We start from the raw sequence: 25118 nt of genomic DNA, 5'->3' as shown, positions 1-25118 counted from the left end.
ATAGGGAAGGGCCAAGCCTGGCAATACTGTAGAGAATGGGGAAGGCCAAACCCTGGTAGGCAGAGATATGATGGGTGGGGTTCATTCCTCTGCTTTAGAGGGCGAGACACAGTAATGCCTTCCCTTTACGCAGGTCACTGAACTCCATACTTGAAATAGAGGAGGCTCCAGGGCCCTTGCATGTTATTCTGATCTCAGAGTCAATCAAGTCTGTGGCCCCATAGATGTTGTATCTAGAGAACCTCGGCTCTGGTAGAAGAACCATAACAGTTTGGGGCTGCTGCTCTTTTTAGCCTGGTTCAGGTCAGAGAAGAATGCCTGTCGGAGAAAATGGATATCAAAAGAACATGGGCTTGCAAGGAAGTCTTTCCACGTACACACACACACACACACACACACACACACACACAATCCCAACCAACTTCTAATGGGCATGAGGTCCACCTGTAGATCCTGCCATCTCCCCTGGTTGTTTTAGGCCTGTAAAAGCCTAAAGCCCTGATATCTGGTATCTTACACACTATAACACACCAGATGCATTACAATGTATCCACAGCCCACATTAAAGAGAATATGTTTGCTATACTGAAATTACAAGGCATTGTTGTACTTTTTAGATGAATGAGCTTTGCTAAGATCAAATCACTCAGTTTGGTCTTTCAACATAATCTTTGACACCGATCAATAACTCATTGAGTTGAGCTACGTTTTTTCCTAATGGACACAGTGTAGTTACTGAGTTAAACATTCATTTTGATTTTACAGTATCATATGTTGGGCCCAGTCTAGCTGTTTTGTTTTCAGTTTTTAAGGGTTTCAGAGGACCATGAGAAGCTTGTTCATACCTGTTGAGCCTGTTGCACAAATGGATTCATTGGATGGATTAAATCTTATCTGTCCCAGTTATCCCCGTTTTCAGAGAAGGAGGGAGAAAGAAACCCTATTTTAGACACTGGATGCTCAGTTTCTAGCCTAGATTCTATGAGATTCACAGGCCCTATAATGTTTGATGTTTTATTTGTAACTATCAAATGTAAGTAGCTGTCATGGTTTGGATATGAAATGAAACTCAGGCTCATGTTTTGAGGGCGTGGCTCAAGAGTGTGTCAGGCTGAGTGGGAGGAAGGTAAGGTATATCTTTGGAAGCTACGGGATGCCTGGCCTCTCCACATTTCTCTGCTTCCCTGGTACTGGAATGTAGCTTCTGCCACGCTGTCCAGCTTCACCACAGACCCAACTGAGCATAGGTTCTGAAGCCATGAGGCCCAATAAAACTTAGCCCCTTTAAGTTGTTGAGTGAAGTTGTTTTGTCATAGCAATGGAAAGCTAACTAGGACAATCTCTGAGGACTATGCAACGTATCCCGCTCAGGTGACACCAAATCAGTTGCCTCGAGTTCATTAAAAGAAGAGAGCTGGTTCTCCTTGAGCCTCACTCTGCCGTGATGGAGGTGTGAGGCTCTCCTTTGCCCCATGAAGGAGCCTCATTCGGATACAGTGAGGACAGAGTCACTTTTTTAGAGGGGATACCGCTGCTCAACACCCCTGCTGAGCACAGGACCAGCGGAAGAACTCGCTTGGGGTGAGAAGCAGGCTAGAGCTGCCTCTGCAGCGATGTTCCTCTCCTTAACTCATTATTTCCCAAGGCTTCCGTGATCACGCGCTCCCCTCCTGCCCATCCGCCGTACCTGCATAGTTGTATTCCAGCTTAAAAATGCAAATGCCCATTTTCCATCAGATCATCTACTCTAAAAAGGAAATAGTATTATCCTTACCCTGTGTGCCTCCCATTTAAGACACCTAACATGAGTGGGTGACAGAGTCAAGCTAAGCCAATATGAGCTACCAAACTCCAATAATAATAATAGTAATAATAATAATAATAATAATAATAATAATAATAATAATAAAACAAGCCCAGCAACAACAGATAGCCACGGCTGGACTCAAGATCTGTTAAACCCTGGATGGAGAAGATGGAAAGGTTCGGACAACACTGTGGGCTGGGAAGATGGCATGACCTTCAGGGTCTCCCTGGGCAGGCACATACTAAGTGCCAAAGCACACTGAGGAGAACATTGCCTGGCAGGAGTCTCTCCTACTTCTTCATCTTTCAGTGTTTTCGAGTCTTTTGTTTCAATCGATTGGCAATGTTTAAATGGCACATTTCACACAGAAGCACAATATTACTAATGAGGCGATAAGAAGTAAGACATTTTACGCTAATTTATTATGCTCAAGAAAGATATTCTTTCAAGTAAATTTTAAGGGGTTTCATTTATACCATCTCATTTTTTTTAAGTGTAAAAGACGATCTTATTTCACTAATGAAAGTAAGTTCTAATGAGGTGTGCTCTTCCCTTCATAGAATGACCTTACAGGTATTTCAGGTGCCCTTGACACTTGGGCACAGGATCCCAGTCTGAGCATGCAGAGACTGTTCAGTACCTCTGCCACCTTGCTGGTGACTTCCGGTCACTGAGTTTCCTGTAAGAAGTTGCCCCAGGTATTCTTAGTGGTCCTTCTCTTCTTCCCCTCGGTTTCTTTAGAAGCCTCATCACTAGCAGAGCCCTCCATGATCATGTCACTTTAGCAGGGGCTGTCACACTCTCATGCTGGTTTATTTGAACTTGTCTTATGTCAGGTGAGTCACTGTGGCTGAGGCAAGCCAAATGTTCCCTCTCCCCTACTGGTTCCTTCTCAGGGTAGGATAATTTTGCAGATGGATAACAGTCCTTGATCTTGAAGCGGCCTTTGAAAGTTAGACATGAGCTTCTTGGCTTAGACAACACAGCCAGACTCCAACATCAGTCCCCAAATAAGGAGCCACGAAGTCCCCATCCAACAGTGACTTCCTTCCTTCTAGGACTAGATCCTTCCACATGTTTAGCAGAGGCATAGATTTCTCCAGGGGACACGGTAACCTTGGGCTTTCTGTCGTGGCTGGCTTTGTTATGTTATTTTTTAAGGCATGATGGCTTGGATTGGCTCAGCTGGACTTCGTCATCTTCTGCTGCTGTCTTATAATTCATGTTATGAAAGCTTGGGTTAAGTGTTTCAGATGAGGAGCGTAATCAAAAAGAAACAGGATTAGGACAATGCTGTGCCCTTCCCAGAGTAGATGGTCTGATGGAAAATGGGTACACTGTTTCAAAACTGACAAACAACTGTGTATGCCAGGTGGGTGGGCAGGAGATAAGCCGAAGGCCATGGAAGCCTTGGCAAATACATTAATCAGAAGAGCCTCACTGAAGTAACAAATATCATCAATTAGTGGAGCCTTCACAAGAGAAATGTTTATAGGTTGCTCCTATCGCAACTCAGGTGCATTATTGGGATGCCAGAGGGGTAACGTGGGTTCAAGGCTCCTGCTTTGCAACTGCACTGCCCACTTGGGTCTTAATGGCTTTGTCTGGATGCTCTTTAGTTTACAGATACAGAACAAGAAAGGGTGTGGGAGGTTGCAACCAAGTTTTAGAGCACAGGTAGAGAATTGGCTCCTAGCTTCCCACATCAGTCCATGGCCTTGTCTCCTCCAGGAAACTGGAGTGGAGTTTAGCTGGGAGCCCAGAATGTTTGGTGGATCTCAGTAGGACATTTGCTACAAGATGCTGTTTACCCACCTGGAAAGGTCAGGGAAGGCACAAGGCTAATGTGGAAGAAGTAGGGTACTGTGTGCATGATGACCAAGAGCCATCATGAAAAGGAAGCAGGGATAGTATGAGTTGGGCCTTCATATAGAACTGTGCTCTAGCCCTCAGTTTGTAATGGTACGACCTGGCTCTGGCCTGCAGAGTCCAAGGTTGTACCATTTGCCCTGAGATCTCGTCCCCTTTTTGAGATGTTATCTTAGTTTGGGTTTTACTGAAGTGAACAGACACCATGACCAAGGCAACTCTTATAAGGACAACATTGAATTGGGTTACAGGTTCAAAGGTCTAGTCCGTTATTATTATGACAGGAAGCATGGCAGCATGCAAGCAGGCATGGTGCAGGAGGAGCTGAGAGTTCTACATCTTCATCTGAAGGCTGCTAGTGGAAGACTGACTTCCAGGCAGCTCAGATGAGGGAGGGTCTTAAGCCCACACACACAGTGACACACCTACACGAACAACGCCACACCTCCTAATGTTGCCACTCCCTGGACCAAGCTTATACAAACCATCACATATGTTGTCTGGGAGTGTGTCTTTCACTATCACTGCAAGTCCCATTAGGATTCTCTCTGTCCTGAAAAGTTTGATTCCTTTCTGTTCTTGGATTGTTCCTTCTCCTGGATGTATTTTTAAAAAATATTTTTATGAATTCTTTGTGAATTTTATTTTTATCATATGTATCTCTAGGTCTCCCTCTTATCTCCTTTCAGACCCTCTCCCACCTCCCCACCTTTCACTTTGTGCCCGCCCCCCTTTTTCTAAAAATGTAGCAGCTCATCGAGTCTAGTTTGTGCCATTTGTGTGCTTCTGGGTGACGGGTCACTCACTAGAGCACTACCAACCGGCCAGGGGCAATGCCTTTGAAGAAGAAATGGCTCTCCCTCCCCAGAAGCCATAGTATTCATACCTCCTCGGTCAGGTCCGTTCCCACTCCGTGCTGGGAGGCTGACTGGCTTACTCTTGTGCAGGTCTTGTGCAAGCGGCCACAGCTGCTGTGCTTTCGTGGGTGCCGAGGTCCTGCCATGCGCAGAGGACACAGTTTTGCTGTTGTCCTTCCTATCCTCTGGCTTGTGCAGTCTTTGCACCTAATGTCCCGAGTTGGTTGGGCTGGCGTGTGATAAAATGTCCCATCTGCGGCTGACCTCTCCACGGTCTTTTTTTTTTTTCTTCACACTATTTCTTTTTTTTCCTCCACATGCTTTTAATGAATTATTTTGTAGTCTCTGGCCTTCTCCCTTTTATCGTCCCTCCTATGACTGTTTTCATATACTTCCCCAATGTGAACTCTGTGTATCAGTGACCAGAGGAATTTGGGACTTTACTGGTTTGAACTGCCCACCAGCAGATGTTCCCTCTGCTGCATTATCCCACGTCGGAACATTCATCCCCAGGGACCTGACCTGCTATGGAAAACTTGAGGGAGGAGCCTCTGGGCTCACCAACCCCAACAGTGTTCTTCAGGATTGACCCTGCAGCCTTATTTTTACACTGGAGAATCTGCAAATTCCATCACCGGAGAAAATAGAAACGTTGTCCAAGTTAAGGGCTTTTGAGGACACTGGGGGCACTTTATTCCCAAGAGCGGACACTGACTTGGATATGTGTTTGGTTCTGATGGGATCTGGGAAAAAGGTTTCAGTCACTAACATAGAGAATGTGTTATAATACAGTTTCTGAAATAAAACAAATGTTTCCCTGAATGGAAGAGAAGTGTGTGTGAGTGTGTGTCTGTGTCTGTGTGTGTGGTGTTTAAGATCTCTGATAAGAACAGCCAGAGTACAATGACCATTCATCATCATTATGTGCACTGTGACAGTTGTTCTGCACACCTCTGTCCTTTGGTTCATTCAGGTGACACATGGCAAGGAGGAGGTGCTCTTAGCCTCCTGAGTCCTCAAAGAGGTCACAGAATCTGCCCTGTCGCATACGTGGAGGGCAGAGAGCTAGGGATAGTCCTAGGACCTCACCACATGCTTCCATTTAGAAGTAGTCACTTATAACAAAGAAATCCTATTTTTCAACCCATACAGCGGACATTTCTGCTGTGATACAGGTAGGTGGCTTAAAAGTGCCTACAGACTTTTCAGGCTCCATATCCATGATCCAGAGTTCCTATATGGGATGTGTGTGTGTGTGATATTATTGTCACAAGAAAAGCAAAATCTCTATTGAAATACCATGTATTGGTATTGGACAAATTTAACAAGATTAAGCAAGCATTCCTGTGAGAAACTGGGGTGGGTGACGGCGAGGGTGAGAGGACAGAATCTTCAATAAAACACAGTCATGAATTTCCTTGACTTTTTAAGGAAGCCACAAAATAGTACAGTTTTGAGTATATACTCTGTCCTGTGTGCTTAGGACAGGAATGTCTGAATTGATGGGGTCTTCCTGCTGGCAGTCTGGGCCTGGAAAGGGACTGTAATAATTAGTAAGACTAGGCTTTCACTTGATTTCTACATCACCAGGAAGACCCAACCCTGGGAAGAAAGAGACTTCTAAACATGTGTGGTCCGAGCTCTTGGAGCACCAACTCTGAGTCCGTGGCCACCAAGAGCACCGTTCCTGCTGTGTCTTACAGGGCTAGGCTTGGCCGAACAGGGCATGCTTCAGGAATGCCTAACTTAGGAGGAGGATCTGCTGGCCTCTCCCAATAACTTTGACTTTAGCAGTTTCGGTGACATTTGTCTTGTGACACTCTGTGCTTGAAGGGGACAAGGCCGGCTGCTTTACTCAGTACACCTGGACCAGGGATCTGGAGCTTTCTGAAGGTTTAGAAAACCCTCTTGTCTCTCTCATTTGGGTCCCTGCAATCTGTCAGCTCGGTCCCTTCTCCTCTTTCTCCTTCTCTTCCTCCCCCTCCCCCTCCCCTTCCTCCCCCTCCCCCTCCCCTTCCTCCCCCTCCCCATCCCCTTCCTCCCCCTCCCCTTCCTCCCCCTCCCCTCCCCCCCTCCTCTTCCTCCTCCCCCTCCTCCCCCCTCCTCCTCCTTCTACATTGAGGTGGAGTCTTTCTGTTTCCATGGCTGTCATAGAGTTTACTCTGTGGCCCAGGCTGGCCTGGAACCCGCAGAGATCCACCTGCCTCTGTCTCCCTACGTGCTGGGATTAAAGGAGTGAGCCACCACACCTGGCTGCCAGCTCTCTCTTTAACAGTTAACAGCCTTCTTAGCAAGAGAAATCACCTAGGACTCCTTGCTTCTTCTCAGGTGTTATGTTGTGATAAAATTCAGTCAGGATTTCCGAGCCTAGGTGTGACAAAGCTCTGAATGGGTTTGATTGCTAAGATGGTTTGAGTTTTTACACATAAAAGTAATTTATGTAGTCCTCAGCTTTTGAACTGCTCTCATTCATTATTAAGTGGATGTTTCTAACAGAGAAAGCTGTGACTGGCATTTAGTTTCCCAGGCTGGCCTGCCTAGCGGTAACTCCGCGGAAACATATATAGTTGCTATGAATCATAATGGAAGAGAATGTTTTTGCAAATGAATAATGTGGAATTGTAGCTACAGACTCCCTCCATGCTACACTCACCTTGAGAAGAGAGGCGCATCTCCAGCCATGATGGAAGCTATGAAAAGGGACCAGGAGGGAGGCCTTTGTGGTTGTAGGGCTGGGGTGTGAATGGTCAGCGCTGCAGGTTCTGCATTCTGATAGGAAGTGAAAGCCTTAGGCGGTCTCTGGATTCAAGCAGGCCAGGGCATCTCAGCAGTTCTATTCAGAAGCTGCTCAGCAAAGGCTATTTTGACCCATTGCAGGTTAATAATTAATCCCATACCCAGTACTGCTTCCACAGCTCGCTCCAGGTTACAGCTGCCACCATCCCCATCTGAGGTTGGGGGCTCAGGCTGTCAGAGCCAGGAGCAGGCAGCAGGGTGCCTGACTCAGCTCAGGTATCACATAACATACACTGAAGACACTGAAATCCTGTGCAGCATCACTGCCTCCATGGAGCCTGGGATGCCACACCCGAGAGTCTATTTGTCACCTCTGGGATGAGCATGGTGTCCCCTGCCCCACCCCTTCTGCTTTCTTGTATCTTGGGCCACTGGAAGCTCTCATGGGCCATTGAGAACAGCCAATTAAACCTAGAGTGCTGTGCAGTTTAGATCCAAATTATACCCCAGGAAATCTGTCACAGTGTGGGTTTCCCATTGAATTAAGACTCAGTGATATAATGTAATTATTTATTATGTAATAAAAACCTATTATGGATAGCAATTTTTCAGTGACTAATTTAATTTTACTTATTAGTGTTCATTTAGACCTTAGCTTATGATATGTTTGATACAGGTACTAAAACCATTTGTTTTTGTTAAAAATTCAGCAATTTGAAATTTTTCAAGGCTAAGACCTGCCATCTCTGAAAAACGTTTTGGTAAGTGAGGTTTTTCTGTGTTTAAGTCAATGACTGAATAGAGCAAGTGGGACATTGTAAGCCTGGTCCAGAAGCACCAGACTATAATGAATTTTATTAATTTCTAAATCTGGAAGGTTTAAGGATGCCTTTAAAAGCAATTAGCCTCTCTAAACAATGTTGTACAAACTAGTCCAGTTCAGGAAAGCCCGGTGTATGAGGAGCGGCAGCGTCGAGATCCGCCCTGGGTCAAGTTGCCAGTTCATCAGGAGTTTGCCCTTGCTTTCTACTTGGTCGGTTTGATTCATATTTATTTCTTCTTTAATGAAGTTTTAGAACCCAGAAGCCCTCATTTGGAAACGGACTTCTATTCTTGGAGGGACAGCCTCCACACTACTGTGTTGGCCAGTCTTGTTGAGTGGTGGGTTCCTATCAAGGCTGTCAGCAGTGGAGGCAGAGGCAAAACTGACTCGGAGGGGCCAGCGCTCCAGTGCACACCTCTGTCTCTGCTGCTTCAGTTTTGCATCTGCCAGCCTGGACGCTATGGTGAGGCCAATCACTTGGTGCTCTGGTTGCTCTCCTGGTGCCTCTGTCACCCATATTTCCCGATAGACATGGAAAAGCCATGGTGCCCGCTGTTTGTGTGATCAGGAGAATTCCTTGGCTCCCTGGAACCAGAGGCTTCCCCTTCTGGCTATTTAAATGTGTTCCCTAGCCTTAGTGATGAATCAGCATTTAACAGTTAATTACAGCTCCAGAGATCATATAGTTGCTGCACATATGTGGGGGTGTGATCTCAGCATTGCAGGATGTTAACGAGTTTCTCCACATTTCCAGACTGTAAAGACTGGAACCAGGTTTGGAGGACAAGACAAATCCAGCAGCATCTTTGATTTGTCATCTTCTGCTTTCTTCCCGGTGTCTTCCAGGTCCTACTAGGGTGAGGCAGGGGGCCGTGGAAAGTGGACAGAGCTGGCAGGTTGTCCTGGGGATGGGGACATGAAGGGCTTGGGGAAACTGCTCACAAAATGTCATCACTAGTGGCTGCCGGGGTTGGCGTTTATTGTCACAAGCTCGTGGGGATGTGACAAGCTTTAAGGATGTGCCTTTATATGTTGTCATTTGATTTTAAGGAATGCTTTCATGGTGAGGTTGCATTTTGTTAACTTTTTAATTCAATGTTATGATCTCCTTCAGAATCCCCTACAGTATCCTTTGCTCCCCCACCCCCATCCCATCCCTTCTCACTAAGTTTCAGCTCAATTGATGGTTTCCATGCTTATACACTGCTCTTGCCGGTGTGAAGCATGGGCAGGGGTCCACTGGTCACTTCCTCTGTCAGCTCTCAGTGCAAACGTGACCACCCCAGGGCATTCTTCAGTCACCCATAGCACATGGCCATTGTCCTACTTGCTTCTTAACTCATGGGGGTCACTCCGTTATCTTATTTTTCATAGCACTTAGGAAAAGATTGGTGATTTAATTTGCCAATTTTCTACCTCCACGGGTAATATAGGCCCGCACCGAGAATATACTGCCTATAGAAAGGTAGGGTGGTTGAATGGGTGGCTCCAGACTTCCCTTGGTTTGATATTAAAAGTCCCGTGCACATTCCAGCAGTTATGTATCAGCGTATTTACAAAGAAGACCGGTAACACATTACAAAACACTCTTTGTAAATATACTGTCCTTTTAAAATACATGGTTTGCAATTTTCACATTCAATGAACTGAAGATTCAAAGAAAAATGGAAAATATTGGGCCTGTACCAACCAGGTTTAGGAATAATTTTTTGGCCATTTATTTATTTGGCCATTTATTCCCTAAACTACATTATGTCAACTCTTTGTGTGCCTTTTGCATGGTAGCTCATGTTTTAAGCCAGTTGAAGATGTGAAAGGTGTCAGTTACATGCAAAGGTGACAGGACCTGAATATCCCTGGAGTTGGATAATAAGTGGGGTTTAGAAGCCGGTTCCCCACTAGATACTGAAGGGTGACTAATGTCATTCAATGTTCTCACAGTGCTTACCTTATTCTATGAGGGAGTAAATCCTAGTGGACGTTTGTGGGATGCCTACAAACTGCTAGGGACCATTTTGAGTAGCGGTTATCAGGGGTGGGCTTTTTTCCACCAGGGGACAAGTGTCAGAGTCTAGAATTATTTTGAATGGGCAGCATGGGCAGCAGGTGTGCCAACAGCATCAATTAGGTGGCGGTCCTGATGCTGCTATCCACCCTGATCAGCACAGGGCAGCCCTGTGATGAAAAGACATCTGGCCTGAATGGTCCCTAAGGAGGGTCGTGGGAATCAGGGGTGTGGCAGTGAAGAGTCAAGGCCCTTCCTTTTACAAAGCTTTGTTCCTGTTGGGGAACTAGTGTTAATAGACACTAAACAAGTATGACCATTTCTCTATTTTTTCTTTTTTCTCCTTCTTTTCCTTTCCATTCTTTTAGCCTTCTCTCTCTTCTCTCTCTCATTAACTCTCTTTCTCCACCACCTTCCTTTTTTTTTTTTATGATAGAGTATCACTATGTAGCCCAGGCTGGCCTTGAACTATTTATTTTATAGCCTTAGACTTTGGAGTGCTAGTGTTATAGGCATGTGCGACAAGACTCTTCCAGCCTCTTCTCTTCCCCTTCCACACTGGGATGTTGATGTATCTGCCACCCAGATACTGCGGCAGGATGGGCTGCAATAGTGGGTAAAGACGGAGCTTTGTTTGGGTTTTCTGTGACTGGGGCTGAGTGATCATTTTCATGGTTTCTTTGTTAGCAGCTTGACGTTCTGTGAGTTTACAAGGCACCTAAAGCACAGCACCATTGGAATACAGGGGATGCCTGTCCATGAGAGGTCTCACTGCTCCCTGAAGTACCGCATGCGTAGTTCATAACCCATACTTTCCACCTCTTCCTCCATCGTCTCCCAGACTGATCAGAAGGCGAGATCTTGTCTTTGCTGCTAAGCTTCAGAATGTTAGAGGAATCCAGCCTTTAAAGAGGCATTTTTGAATTTATTTGACATTCATATAAATGTAGTACTTCTGCTACTTGTTGGGTCAGGTGAGTTCTTGTGGCTTTACCTGTTCTCATGAGCACTGAGTCAGCGGGCCAGGTATTATCAGTCAGCAAGTCAGGAGAGGGCTTTTCAAGCCTGGGTAACATGCAGGCCAACTTTGTCCCCAGGGTCTTGCCTTTCTGTTTGTATTCTGCCACCTTCTCTGGGGAGGTTCGACCCTTGGGAATCAGATAGCTGTCACAGTGTCTGTGGTGTCAGCAGTGACAGTGGGGTGGAAGAAAAAGGAGGAAGTACATCTTTTCTTTGAGAGTCTTTTAGGAGTAGGAACCCGTTCCAAGTGTTCCACAACAGACTGCACTGTGGTTTATTTTTTAAGTGCCTATCACACACCTCTCTGATGTGGAGAATGGAGGCTTTTCTTGCTTGGCTTGGTTGCCTTAGAAGTTATAGCTCCCATGGTGGGAAAAGGTTGGATACCTGAATGCGATCTGGACCCTTCAGCAAGGGAGAACCTGTGCTTGTTCCATGGCAGGCACACCTCCGATGTTTTACTTTTTCTTACTAGAGTGGACATGGAACTCAGAGAATTGAATCAAAGCATTCTTCACATATTCAAAACATGGACATTTTTGTAATGTTGTCACCCAATGAATGGCAAGGCTGACCTTGGGCCACATGTCCCTCATTGATGAGGGTGACAAATTACATTGACTTATAGAGTTTGAGAGTTGACAGGCTTTAGTGACCAGCCAGCTCGTTGATATCAGGGACATAGAGGCACAGCCTGCCGAGGACTGTGGTCAGTGCTTTCTAGCCTGTCATTGAAGCCTGAATACTCTTGGTACTCACGGACCTCGGTTGGCCTCTCCTTCTCCTTCCACAGTCTCGATTCTTTTTCCTCCGGTAATCAATACTGGTGTGCACTTTGAAATTTTTATCTGAGCTAAAACCAGAAGAACTAAATAACTACACAGACCAGTCATAGCTCAGAGCATTCATAGCTCAGCATATTAGCTCAGCATATTAGATAGCTTACATTTATGTCTGCTTCACTTGGGTCATTGAAAGACAGTTTCTATATTAGCATGTATAGGTGTCATTTTGATCTAGAGGGTCTTCAGTTTGCTTATTGGACATTCATAGTTATACTATAACTATGTATGGGGCATCACTTCTCCTGCTCTAAGATAAACCCTACCCAACCTCTTACAGTCCCAGGAGAGAGGAGAAAGAGGCACACCTTCCTGTAGGAAAGCATCCCATTTGAATTGATCCCCAGAGCCCTCATTTCATTTGAAGGTGTTCTGGGTGTGAATTCCAAACTTTGTGCCTCAACCACCAACAGGGCATGAGTGAGTCCCTGAGGAGGCTGTCGCTTGTGGGTCAGGCGTCTGCTGCCCGTGAAGATGCCGTGCTACGGAATACCTTGTGCCTGTTAACAGACCAAGATGCTGGACACAGCATCATCATGAGATCCTATCAGCATTTCCTGGAACAAGAGAAAGAAACCTGTCTCCCACCCTGGGATTATGTCTCTTGTCTGAAGTGAAGCACATATGCTGGGACTACCAGGCCACAGAAGCAGCAAGCCAGCCGCAGGAGAATGGTGCAGAGCTCTCTGTCCCATTCCCATGCTCAGTGCCATCCCCTCCAGTGGCACAGGCACGGCCTTTTACCTCAGTTGCAGGTATCATGACATTCAGAAGTGGCCCCATTTGATTCTTGCTGTCTGCTGGGGGGCCAGACAGTCCCCATGGAGAATGTGTTAGACAGAGCTGAGTCATAGTCCTGGGGCCCACATGGCCTTGTGCTCAGTTGGCCTTCTTGCTTTCCCCAGTCCTCAGGAACTGGAGGTAGCACATGTTTGGGGACATCGCCATTGTGTTCATCCCGTTGCCAGCATGCCTTGGCTTCCTTCAGCGTGTTAGTGACACGGACTTGGGCTAATCTGCCTCTCTCTCTTTTCCCCGCATGCTGTGGTCTATTTGGATATGTAATTGGGATTTTTTTTTTCACAAGAGAGCTTGCTAAACAGAACCCAGGAGGCCAGAATGGGATGTTGTGACTTCAAGGGTCTGCTTCTTGTCAAACCTCAGGGCCAGAGCCCCGGGCTCCATTTTTCAGTACCGTGCAGGCTCTGTGACGTCCGCACAGCTGCCACTTCAAAGAGGGGAAACAGGGTTAGGGAGGCTGGGCAGTTTCTTGAACATCAAATGGTGATTGCAAAACAATAATTTGGTGAGTTATGAATGAATCAGAAACAGACTGGTTACATTTCTCCCAGAATGCTTATTTAAAACAGACACACATACACACTCATACTTAACACTCTGCCCCAAAGAACATTCATTCCCTCCCGGGGGAGAGGGGTCTTAGCCACATGTTTTGGAAGATTATAAAACTGGAGTGCTTTCCCACCCAGCAAAGCTTCCGGGCCCACTTCCTCCTTTCCTAGAATGGCAGAAGCCTGCCATTCTTCCCAAATGAACTCATTCCTTTCTGCCTTTTAAAGGATGAGGTAAAACCACAGGGCAGGAGTATTGCACACTGGGCTTAGCAGGCTCCTTGTGCAGTGTACTAAGTGTCCCCCGCCTCCTTGGCAGGGTAAGTTCTTGCATTCCCACATGGGAGCACGACTGGTAGTGGAGGGCTTTGGGAAGTGGCAGGTAGCTGGGTTACAGAGAGGAGGTGGGCTGTCTGGGAGCACTAACTCCCCTGTTCTGTTTCTTTCAGACTAGGTGTGCATTTCTTTACTTGAGAAGCCTTTCTGCCCTGAACGGCGTTCCCTTTGTCTTGCTGTGCTGTACACTGGTCTCTGGCAGGACATAGAACAGTTTGTATCTGTGTTATTGACCATCCTCACAGTGTCCCCAGTTCTTAGCCTAGTACTAGCAGTTGATGCTGAGCGGACGACTGGTGGTTGTGTTGGGTGTGTTTTTGTAACAGGAAGTAGGAAGCAGATTTGGTGCGCTCAGTCTGTTCAGACACCTGTGATGGAGCACTGTAGACCAGGTGGCCCACAAACAACAGAAGTCCATTACCCACAGTTTTGAATCTTGGGGAGTCTGAGATCAAGGGGCCGGATCTGAACTGTTTCTTGAATCACAGAGGCTGAATCCCCATTGACCTTTACATAAATATGAAGTGAGATGACCTGCGTGTTCTTTCTTATACACAACGACATCCCCCAGAGGGCCCAAGTGTTAGGAGCTCTTCACTCTCTTCAAGGGCCAGTTTCACCTTTCTTAAGCTTTGTGACCCGCTTTGGTTAGTCCTGCCAATCATGATGCAACCTACCCTCTTAATCCATCATTTTGTTATGCAAGTAAAGTTTTGCCCTGCAACATGTTTCCTACACCTTGGTTTTAAATTCCCCAGCTTCATGTTTTATATGCATCTCTGAATAAAATGACTTAGCTTGATGGTTTTATTAGAAAAATTAAAATTACAGTCCTCAAAGCTCAGTAGAACTTTGCAAAGATATATCTGTGATTATATTTTGAATACATTGCCAAAACAAAAGACTGACCATAGGTGTTGTGATGTGTGCTGAGTTAACAGGACACACAAAGTGGGGGGGTGGTGGTGAGGAGGTATTCCCGAGCTGTGGCTAATATCTGGGAAACCTGTCCCAGCACTCGGAGTCCTTGCCGAGGGCCAGAGGGTTTGTAAAGCCTGAGAGGCAAGCATCCAGCCTGCAGTGTCCACAGCTTCTCTTTCCTTTCCTTCTGCTCACTGCTTCTCCTAGAAACAGCTTGTCTCTTGGGTCCTCGTAAAGGACCAATGAAGCCAGTGGGAAGAATTTCACACAGTAAACCAAGGGGTTAGCAAGCCCCTTCTGCGTCCTTTCCATGTGAGCCTCCGTGTGATGATTTCCAGGATGCTGTGTAACAGGCATCGCTCTCCACGTTTGTTACATTTTAGGGAATGTATTGTTAAGTGGATTTTCTTGATGCTCAAGAAATGGTTTGAGGTTGAAGTATAATGCTTGGTAGGTTTTTCCTTCTATTTAGGATAATAAGATATGTCATTATTCCCAGAACAGCAGAAAGGAGTGTGGATATGCCACACCCCACCCAGGAGTAGTTTAGAACAAACTTTCTTACATAGGAAATTAGCAAATTACACAAGGCAATCAAATCAGTCAGACGGGGTGTTAGAGCAGACAGTGTAGTCTATTAATGTATGAAGTTAGAAAAAACATTGATGAGAGAAGGGGTTAACCAGAGGGTTGTATGGAGGGAAACAGTCCTTGCCAGACCTAGAAGGCCTGAATAGTGCCGTGGGTGCCTGACTTCCAAATGTAAGTTTCTTCTAGTGAGTATTCTGATGTACCTAGCACGAACCATGTTCTGTGTGAAATCCTAACTGATAAGTAAAGGAGCATAGGACACAGACACAGTAGGAGGCCTGCTCTCATTTTCTCTAAGTGTACATTGAATGAGGGAATACAAACACACACACACACACACACACACACACACACACACACACACACACTCACACTCACACACACACACTCACACAGAGGCAGGCAGGAAAGTTATAGCTTGCTGAAGAAGGGGATGACTCAGTGGAGAGGAGAGGAGATTCTGGGTGTCCTGAGAAGCTGCCTGGCTTTGGTTGCGTGATTATGTTGACTGAGATCATCTTAGGGCAGGTCCTGGGGTCCTATGTAGTAATGCCTGGTGCTGCCGTGGTCCTCTGGAGCCCCTTCCTCCTTGTTGCAGATCTCCTGATTCCCCCACCCGCTCACCCTCACCTTCATTAGGAGAGATGCATTTATGCCTAGCCATAGCAGCAGGTGGCTGGGGACCCTTGAGAGTTAGGGAAATGGCTGTTTACCATCTACCAAAGAAGAGGTGACTCTTTAATGGCCATGATACCGTAACTGTATAAAGCAGATAAGGTATAAGTCACATTTGGGTCCTGGAGTCGGCAGTCTAGTGAAGCACAAGTGGATGTTGTTACCCACTTCCATCTACCTGGAGAAGCCTGTTACCTGAACTTGGTTACTAAGCCACATGCAACTCACTTTGCCCATTGCTTACAGAGGCTGTGCACTGGATGGGAGCTAGCCACAGCGGACATCAACAGTGGGTATTACATATCCTGGTACCTCTTGTTCTCAGGTCTTCTCCTTCCTCAGTCTGTGACAAACAGTGTCAGTGTCTAAGACCCATTGACATCTGGGCTTTCCACGTGCATGGTCACTCATAAAAACAATACTCAAATATCTCCAGGATTTTGCAAACATCCCTTCTATAAATCTCTGTGGTTGGACAGCCAACCAAAATTAAATCGATACCAGTGATCCACTCCACAGCAGGCCTGGAGTGTACAAAACACCCATGGAAGGAGTTACAGAGACAAAGTTTGGAGCTGAGACAAAAGGATGGACCATCTAGAGACTGCCATATCCAGGGATCCATCCCATAATCAGCCTCCAAACGATGACACCATTGCATACACTAGCAAGATTTTGCTGAAAGGACCCTGATATAGCTGTCTCTTGTGAGACTATGCCGGGGCCTAGCAAACATAGAAGTGGATGCTCACAGTCAGCTATTGGATGGATCACAGGGCCCCCAATGGAGGAGCTAGAGAAAGTACCCAAGGAGCTAAAGGGATCTGCAACCCTATAGGTGGAACAACAATATGAACTAACCAGTACCCCCAGAGCTCGTGTCTCTAGCTGCATATGTATCAGAAGATGGCCTAGTCGGCCATCACTGGAAAAAGAGGCCCACTGGTCATGCAAACTTTATATGCCCCAGTACAGGGGAACGCCAGGGCCAAAAAGTGGGAGTGGGTGGGTAGGGGAGTGGGAGGGAGGGTATGGGGGACTTTTGGTATAGCATTGGAAATGTAAATGAGGAAAATACCTAATTAAAAAAAAAAACAAGTGAAAACAGTTTAAAAGTAAAAAAAAAAAAGTTATAATAATGAGAAATCCACCGAGAGGAGCTGTCATTGCCGAGATTTGATGATTCTCAGAAGACAAATTGTTTCGTGGTGCTCGTGTGTGCGTGCACGTATGTGGGCATGCTTTTGTGTGCGCACGTCTGTGAAGCAGACCGGGGGCTTCTCTGCAGACCGTGTGCCACTTTGAACAGTTAGCAGCTGGCTTATGGTGGTTGTCAACTGCATTTCACACAGCGCCCTGTTGGCAGTTGTTTGGCTAAGGGTAAAGACTGTAGTTTAGAAATACAGCAAAAGGAGGTGGGGTCTAAAATCTCTGTCTTGAGTTTCAGAAACCTCCTCTGTGAAAACTGCGTGGAAGGGTGTTTGTATTCCACAGGAAAACCTGACGGGCAGAAAGCAAGTCTGGTTCTTTTTTATCTTTAGCCATCAGTTCCTTAAAAATTATTCACACGTTTCTTCAAAATAGCCGTTTCTTTGTTTTCTTAAGAGCCCAAATCTCTCTAGTCCTCAAATCAAATTCTCAACTAAAATCAGGAGGTTTAAAATTCAGTTATTTTAAGTGATACATACTCTTAAAATGTGTGTGTCTGCTAAGTCGCTTGTATTGGAGATGCAGAAAGTCACACTCCATAAAATACAGGAACACATGTTAGAGGAGGGGAGGGGAGGGGAGGGGAGGGGAAGGGAAGGGAGGGGAAGGGAGGGGCAGACACTGAAGAGGAGGAGGGGAGAAGATTTAAGTTTTATTTTAACCCCCAAATGGCAGATGCAGAGTAAGGAGGCATCTTGCTCTGTGCAGGAGGAGGAAGGCAGAGTTAGCAGGAGGTCCTTCTGGGACCTGCAGTTCCTGTGACTTCCTTAAGGCCACTGTGTGTGCTTTCATGGGAGCCAGAACTGGACATAGGAACTTACAATGTCATCGGGAGTTCAGGGTAAGCTGGGCTGATGGAATGACCCCAAATAGTGAGTACTGTTGTGGGAAGGTGGGAAGACGGCTGCTTATAATGGCTTTGGGGGGATAATACTTCCTTTGCTTGCCTTGTCTCCCTTTTCTGTGAGGAAGCCTGGGTTTGATGGTAGCACCTTCACCCCGAAGCCTAGGAAATTGGTAGTGGGTGTGTGTGAGAGACAAGGGCTACACATACTGAGCCCAGGTCACCCGGGCTTGTGCTAGCATCCTCCCCGTGCACTTGGTGACCTGGGCGTCAGGAACAAGGCAGGGTGATAAGGTTAACGTTCTCATCAGTCATCTGTCCAAGGCATATTTGCGCACACCACATGGATGATATTTTGACTGACTAGAGCCAGGTTCAATGAATCTTTTGCATCTTAGCTTACAGTTGCAACTGGGCTTTGATGGCATCAGACAGGGAAGTACATGGTTAGGTTGTAGCTCCTGCACACCAAGGTGGTGGCTTCCTAAGGAAGAGAGCTTTAAAGGTGGGGGTTATTTTACCATAGGCCATCTAAGAATGGCCTTTTCTCTGAGTAGTGTCAGACCCACTTCCCTGTGCTCTGAGGTCAAGGGCATGCCCTGCAGTGAACCTGTGGGTCAGGGCAGGTGTTGGCATGATGGGAGACAGCATCCATTGGCAACCCTACTTCCCAGGGCTTCAGCTCAAGGCCCACATGATCAGGGAGTTTGTGGTTGACAAGTCGATACTTCCTTTCTGAACATGTGTCAGTGGAGAGCCCAGTACGAGACTAGTAGGTCAAGCCTGGATACTGGACTATTGGCTTTGTGAATGCATGGCCTCGTTAGTAGAGGTCTGGAGTGTTGTCCTTGGCGAAGTGTCTGTGGGGTATCTGGAAACTTGCTGCTTGTGTTTGTAAAGCCGTGAGCAGCTCTGAAATCTTATTGACGGCGGTCTCACCCATCTTCATAGCTTAGCTAGTTGGGCTGATTTGAGGCTAGAGACCTCAGCAGGGAGTGGCTGGGTTCTTAGAATGTAGAGTTAGATTCTCAGAGAGAAGGTCTTCTCTTAGGCCAGATAGCACTGTTGCCTGTGCCTGCCATGTTTGAGTCAGGTGCCTCTCTCCCTGCCCCTTCCCTTCAACCTATTCATCATGTACTCATGATCTGTACAGAGCGACACCAGATGCTGAGGCCAGAAAGATGTCCAGTTAAATGCAGTTTCTGCCCTCTTGGAACTGAGTCTGGTGAGAGGGACAATGGATCAAAGTCATGATGGGTCCTTGAGGCTTTGCTACCCAAACCAAATCAGTGGACTTCAGATACAATGTCTCAAAGATATTTACCAGTCACCGATTTTGATAGTCTGCATGTTCTGCCCTCTCTACTATGACAACAGTAATCTCTGCGTGGTTGCGTCGTTATAAAAGAAGCCACAAGCGCCTGACTCTACAGTTACCGCTGGGAAGTGGATCTGCCTGAGCATTTCTGGAGAGGAAAGTATTGTGCAGGGGAGAAGAACATTTGCCATTTTCTGCCTGTCAGACTACAGGGGTTAGCTGTTCCTGATCCAGTCAAGAACTGAGGTTAGCACTCCAGGCCAAGGAAGGAAGCAAGCCCCTCTGGGTTTGCACAGTGCTCTGAGATGTGGCCTTTACCTCTGTCAGGTTCTGTCCCTGTATCAGATCCTCTTGCTCGGAGGTGGGTGTTGTCTGTCTTGTGTGCTCCAGGGTCAGGCCACCATGGGGGCTGGGTGGAGAGGAGGAGGCAAGCTTACTGCCTGCTAACCATGGACATCTAGATGGGGAAGAAACAACAGCTTTATTTTTAGGCTTTGCTAATTCTCACTCTTCTAGTTCACTGCTACCTGGCAACAGCTTATTGTCATGGCAACACCAATGTTAATGAGTGAAGCTCTCCCGTGTCTGCCCTACCCAGTGCTCTGTGACAGATAGATACTCAGAGCAGAACTATCTTTCTGGCCCTGCAGGGCTCAAACGCTACAGTCCCCACTCCTCCACAGGTCTCCCAGACCCTGTCTTAAAGAAAGGGAATGGAGTCATTGCCAACAATGGGCCTGTGGCTTTGTTTACATGTCTCCATTTACTAATGCGCCCACGGGACTCCCGACGCCCCGCCTCCCTGTAGCTCGTCCCCCTCACATCTTAAGTGGCAGCCACAGGCTAAGGGATAGAAACTGGCTTCTCTTTCCGGGGTCCTGAGGTTGGGTTGGTTTTCAATGGCAGTTCCTCACAAGACCCCTATGTCCTCTGATGCTGCCTTTAAGGGACAGGTGCCCACAGTGTGGTGATGACTTGTGCCATGCCTGGGTTGAGAGTCAGTGACCCATCCCACTGGCCTGTCCCCTTTCCTGCCACCATCTGCTGTCCTTCACTTGCTGTCCTTGATGGCTCTCACTGACCAGAAGGGATGTATAAGGTATTCTGCACTCCTTTTTTTTTTCTTTTTCTTTTGGACTTCTGTGATGTGGGTGACTTGACTCAGTTTTTTTTCACTACAAATCCCGGATAACAATAGCCCTGCCTCCTGAACCTTATTACAAGGCCTCCATCAGGACAGTGTGTGCCTAGTGCTTGAGGCAGGATCTGGAATAAAATGACAGTACCACAAGTATTAGCTCTCTTATGTCAGCTTACGACTTAATTTGCAGTCTGATTTTGTGAACTAAATATTGTTATTATTCTGAACTACAAAGGAGGAGACCCAGGCAAACTAGTTTGACACCTTCCAGGGTCACTGGGGAAGATGGAAAGGCTATGATGCAGAACCTAGGTGTATCCATACACGTGTGTGATGTAGGCGTGCGCACAGGCTCACATACCAGGCCCCTGGAGCTTCCCTCTTTCTGGAGGTGGCCTCAGGGCCTCGGGAGCATGTCCAATTCCTTTGTACTCTTTGGATTTAAGGTGCTATTCGAACATGGCGTGCTGCCACCATGACTAAGTGTTGCTTCCAGAGAGGTGGCTCGTAACTGTCACGATTGTCTTGAGGGTGGTACCGTAGCAAGGCCCTGCGATGAGCAGTGGGGACGGAGCTTCTTCCTACAGCCACTGTTTCTTAGGCCCGAGTTCCCTGGCTCTGCTGCTGTGCTGGCCAAGGAAAGTATGGTTGGGGTCTCCTGCCAGCTCATCCAAAGTTCTCAGCCAGGCGCCACAGCTTTGCCGCTTACATTTTCTGTAACGTTTGAAGGCAGCACGTTCACATAGCATAAAATAAAATAAAAAAACACACCAAAGATATTTGGTAAGACGCTACCCTTCTCTTCTCCCGCAGCCTCCCGGGAGATGAGCTTCCTCACCGTAAGCATATTGATTCTTTATGTCTCCTGCCTTCCGTGCGTTCAGGTCCCCACAGTATTTGCCAGTGCATCTGTGGGCATCCTCTGTGCTAGTACACAGTGGATGATTTGTTCGTTTTCAGCAGATGAAGTAAGTATTTCATCACTCCTGCTAAAGGAGATCAGTGGCATTAATCATTGTGAGTAACCTTAAGCGAGTCCACTGTCTAGTTAGTAATGGGGAGCAGTCATTGGTACAATGATGTGAATATGGGATTCTTGGAGCAGTCCTTGCTACAATGATGTGAATATGAGATTCTTGGAGCAGTCCTTGCTACAATGATGTGAATACGGGATTCTTGGAGCAGTCCTTGCTACAATGATGTGAATATGGGATTCTTGCCATTGCTGATGATCTCTTAATTTCAGGCTTATTTTGAAACTTAAGAGTTTTTCTGAGAATTTCATGTATGCATATTGTATTTACATAATTTCTACCTCTCCCTTGCTTCAGTCCAACTCCTCCATGTCTCCCTTTTCCCTGTCAAACTCATGACCTCTTATTCTTTAATTATTATTGCATATATGTGTCTATGTATACATATATGTATAAATAACAGCTTGCTAAGTCCCATTAGTGTTGTTCATATGTGTAAGTGTTTGGGGCTGACTGCTCAGGATTGGATAACGTATGAAGTGGCTCATCCCTAGAGAAGACTCGTTCTTCTTATCTTAACAGTCATTAATTCCCTGCAGTTCTTCCTCTGCGGTGGGGCCTCATGAATCCCCCACCCTCTATCTACACTGGCATGTCTACAGCTGTGGTCACTGTTCAGGTCTTGCTTAGGCAACCATATTTTTCAGATTTCATGGGTCATATATAGAAGACACTATCTGATAGCACATGGCCTGGTCTTCTGGTTCTTACAGTCTTTCCACCCTCCCTGAACCTTAAGTGTAGAGATTCTATTGATTACGTATCAGTGGGGGTTGGGCACTCCATGGTCAGTTTTTCTCTGAGTCTTGATCAGCTGTGGTCTCTGTCATGGTCTTCATCTGCTGTACAAAGAGGCTTCTTTAATGGGGGAATGAGAGCTACATTTATTTGGGGTCATAAAGTTAATTTTAGGAAAGTCACATTATCAGTTTCTCCTCTAAGGTCTATGGTCTCTCCAGCCTGAGGCACTTGACTAGGTTTATAGCACCAAGTATGATTTCTCTCCTATTAAGTAGAATGTTAAGTCAGTTAGACAACTGCTGGTTCCCTTCAAGATCTTGTGCCTGTGTTGTACTCCTGGACGCTTGCTGTGCTGCCCATTGCTGTGGTTCAAGGGCTTTGTGGGTTGTTGAGTGTTTCTCTCCACTGGCAGCACGCATAGCACCCATGGATATTACGAGCTGGTTCTCTGGAGGGGCCTTCCAGAGGAGGCTTCCAGGTAGTTAGCTCCAGCTCTGTTCCCCCAACTCCTGTGTATATAGTGTGTAGTGTTTTTAGCAATAGGCCCTTACCACCAAGTTCTGGGGGCAATCAAGGGCCATGGCAATAGCCTGTATTATTTTTGAAGTCTCTGGCTCCCCTGACAACTCAAGGAGAGTTTTCTGTTGTCTGGCAGTGGTTTTTGCTAGGTAGTCTGTGGCTCTTGGGAAAAGAGTATTACTACCCCAAATCTGTAACTTCATTCAAACTCGCTGTCTCTTTGTGTGTCTATGTATGTATGTATGTATGTATGTATGTATGTATGTATGTATCTATCTATCTATCTATCTATCTATCTATCTATCTATCTATCTATCTATCTATAGTCTGTATGTATATGTATACATATATACTTCACTATGCCCTAAAAGAAGCTTAGTGCTATTTATCCCCCTTCTTCCTTTTCCCTTGGTGTGCTCTCCCTCCCGCTTCCCAGTTAAACTCCTCTCCATTTTCCCCACTTACTCCTTCATAGCACTGGGGGAGCTCTGCAATGCTAAGTCATAGGACCTCTGTCTACCTGAAGATGCTGTCTCTGTGTCCTTGAAGCAACACAGTGTGCTCCTTCTTAACTATAAACACACTCAAATTGTATCACCAACCCAGCGTGAACTGGAGGGCCACTCCTTGGGTGATACCAAGATCATTTAAATCGATAAGTAGCACCTATCTTTCTGCATGGTTTGGTGTTAATCCTTGGACACAGAGTTCTGGGTAGTACATGGTGTTTATTGGAATGTAGGCTCCACGTGAACTCTGTCCCTTTTGTTTCTGTACTGTTCTCTCTATTTGTAACCTAGACCTTGCCTGAGAGATACTGAAGAAGAAGAAATGCATGTAGCACCCAGATGCCCCCTTTCCCCTCTAATATGGCAGAAGGGTTCTGTTTAGGGCTGAACCTGAGCCCCTTTGTGAGTGGGAAATTGTGCAAAAGGTGAGATTTAAAACTGGCATATAGGGCTAGCTAAGGATTGGACCCATGATTGAGTTTTTGGCTAGACTTGGTGAGGCCCTGTGTTCTAACCCTAGTACCACGAAAAGAGAAACGAAACAACAAAATGTACTGGAGGCAGTCCAGGCCTAGGCCTTGCAGCTATGCAGTGGATGCTCGGGTGTTTGCAGAATGACGGGGGGAAGCAAATCCTACTCTGTTGTGTATTTGGGCTTCCCTGTTTAGAGACATGCCAGAGAGATATTGGACTAAAGTTCTTTAGTCAGAACATTGGTCTTCCTTTTCCTTATTCTTTTGAGAACTTCCTCTTTCTCACCTTTGCTATTAGTTTTTGTGTTGGCTGAACCAAATAGAGTCTGGTCAGCAGGCATGGCACCAAGCATCCTGTTATACACATAGTTCACCAGCGTGATTGAGAGGCTGCAGGGAGAGCTCAGAGTTAGGCTTGCTCATGCCCAGGCATTCACAGGTGGACCATGTGGCCTGGGTACAGGCCATGCCCCGTCTTCCTCAGCTTGGCTCCATTAGCTATATCCACCTCTCTTTCCATGGAGCCACCTTCCACACCACCTGAATGTTCCATCTCGTGCTCTTTCTATTTCTCTAACTCCTACGATAGCTCTTGTCCCCAGCATTCCTGGATCCTGTTCCATGGTCAGTGTTATAACCTCCTTGTGTGTGCAGTTTCTGCATGTGACACTGAGGTGAGTTCTAAGATGTCAGATGGGGAACCAGTCCCAAAGGGAAAGCAAGTGAGTAGAAGCAGACACAGTCTGCCATTGCCTTCCAGACTTCCAGGGAAGTAGCTGGGCATCCTTCTGGTTGAGAGTGGCTGGGCATGGTGCTGCCGGGCACAGTGGCAAGGGTCAAGGATATTCACGGGTCTTTCTGCACTTCAAGTGGGCTGGGACCCTGCACCTTAGCTGGTATACAAGTCACTCTGTCACATTGTCTGCTTGTTCTTGCTGCCCTACAGCCTTAAGGACTGAATAGGCCTCCTTGCCTACCTGCTGGCTCACCAGCGTGTTCCTACCATGAAATATGCAGCTCTTGTTGCATGATAAGATAAGCAGCTTATCTGAGCGGGCAGCTATGAACAACTTTCTTACCTTAAATGTAGTCAGTGAGACCACTGGGATAACTGCGTGGATATCAAACCAAAGCAAATGCACAGGCCAGAGAGTTCCTAAATCTATAGCCCTAGGAAGGTTTACAATGGTGGTCTCCATTCATCACTAGAATAGTGTTGGCAGCTTCTAAAAAAATACCCATTTGTAGAGGTTGGAGAGATGGCTCAGCGAGTAAGGACACTTATTGCTCTTGCAAAGGATCCAACACCCACACTTCAATTCACAGTCAGCTCTCAGGGATCTGATGCCCTGACCTCCATGGGCTCCTGCAGGCACACACATGTAAAATACATACATACATGAATACATACATACAAATACACACACGCACATGTATGCAGGCACACATGTGTAAAATAATTATAATCTCCCTACATATATATGGGGAGAGAAAGA

General features: G+C 46.4%; 1 protein-coding gene and 1 long non-coding RNA gene across 50 annotated transcripts in view; both read left to right on the top strand.

Annotated features, from left to right (window-relative positions):
- The window catches only part of Cacna1c (calcium channel, voltage-dependent, L type, alpha 1C subunit), a 610145-nt gene that overhangs the window by 199717 nt on the left and 385310 nt on the right, over positions 1-25118 (top strand). The gene's annotated exons all lie outside the window — the stretch shown is intronic.
- Positions 1-25118, top strand: part of Gm50599 — a 42143-nt gene extending 17025 nt beyond the window's left edge. Inside the window, exon 2 of the long non-coding RNA XR_001785462.2 lies at positions 1-25118. This exon is cut by the window's left edge and continues 5041 nt beyond it. This is a non-coding gene — a long non-coding RNA (predicted gene, 50599).

Source organism: Mus musculus, chromosome 6 (assembly GCF_000001635.26).
Source record: "Mus musculus strain C57BL/6J chromosome 6, GRCm38.p6 C57BL/6J".
Lineage (NCBI taxonomy): Eukaryota > Metazoa > Chordata > Mammalia > Rodentia > Muridae > Mus > Mus musculus.
The sequence above is the reverse complement of the archived record's forward strand: the minus strand, read 5'-3'. Positions and strand labels throughout refer to the sequence as shown.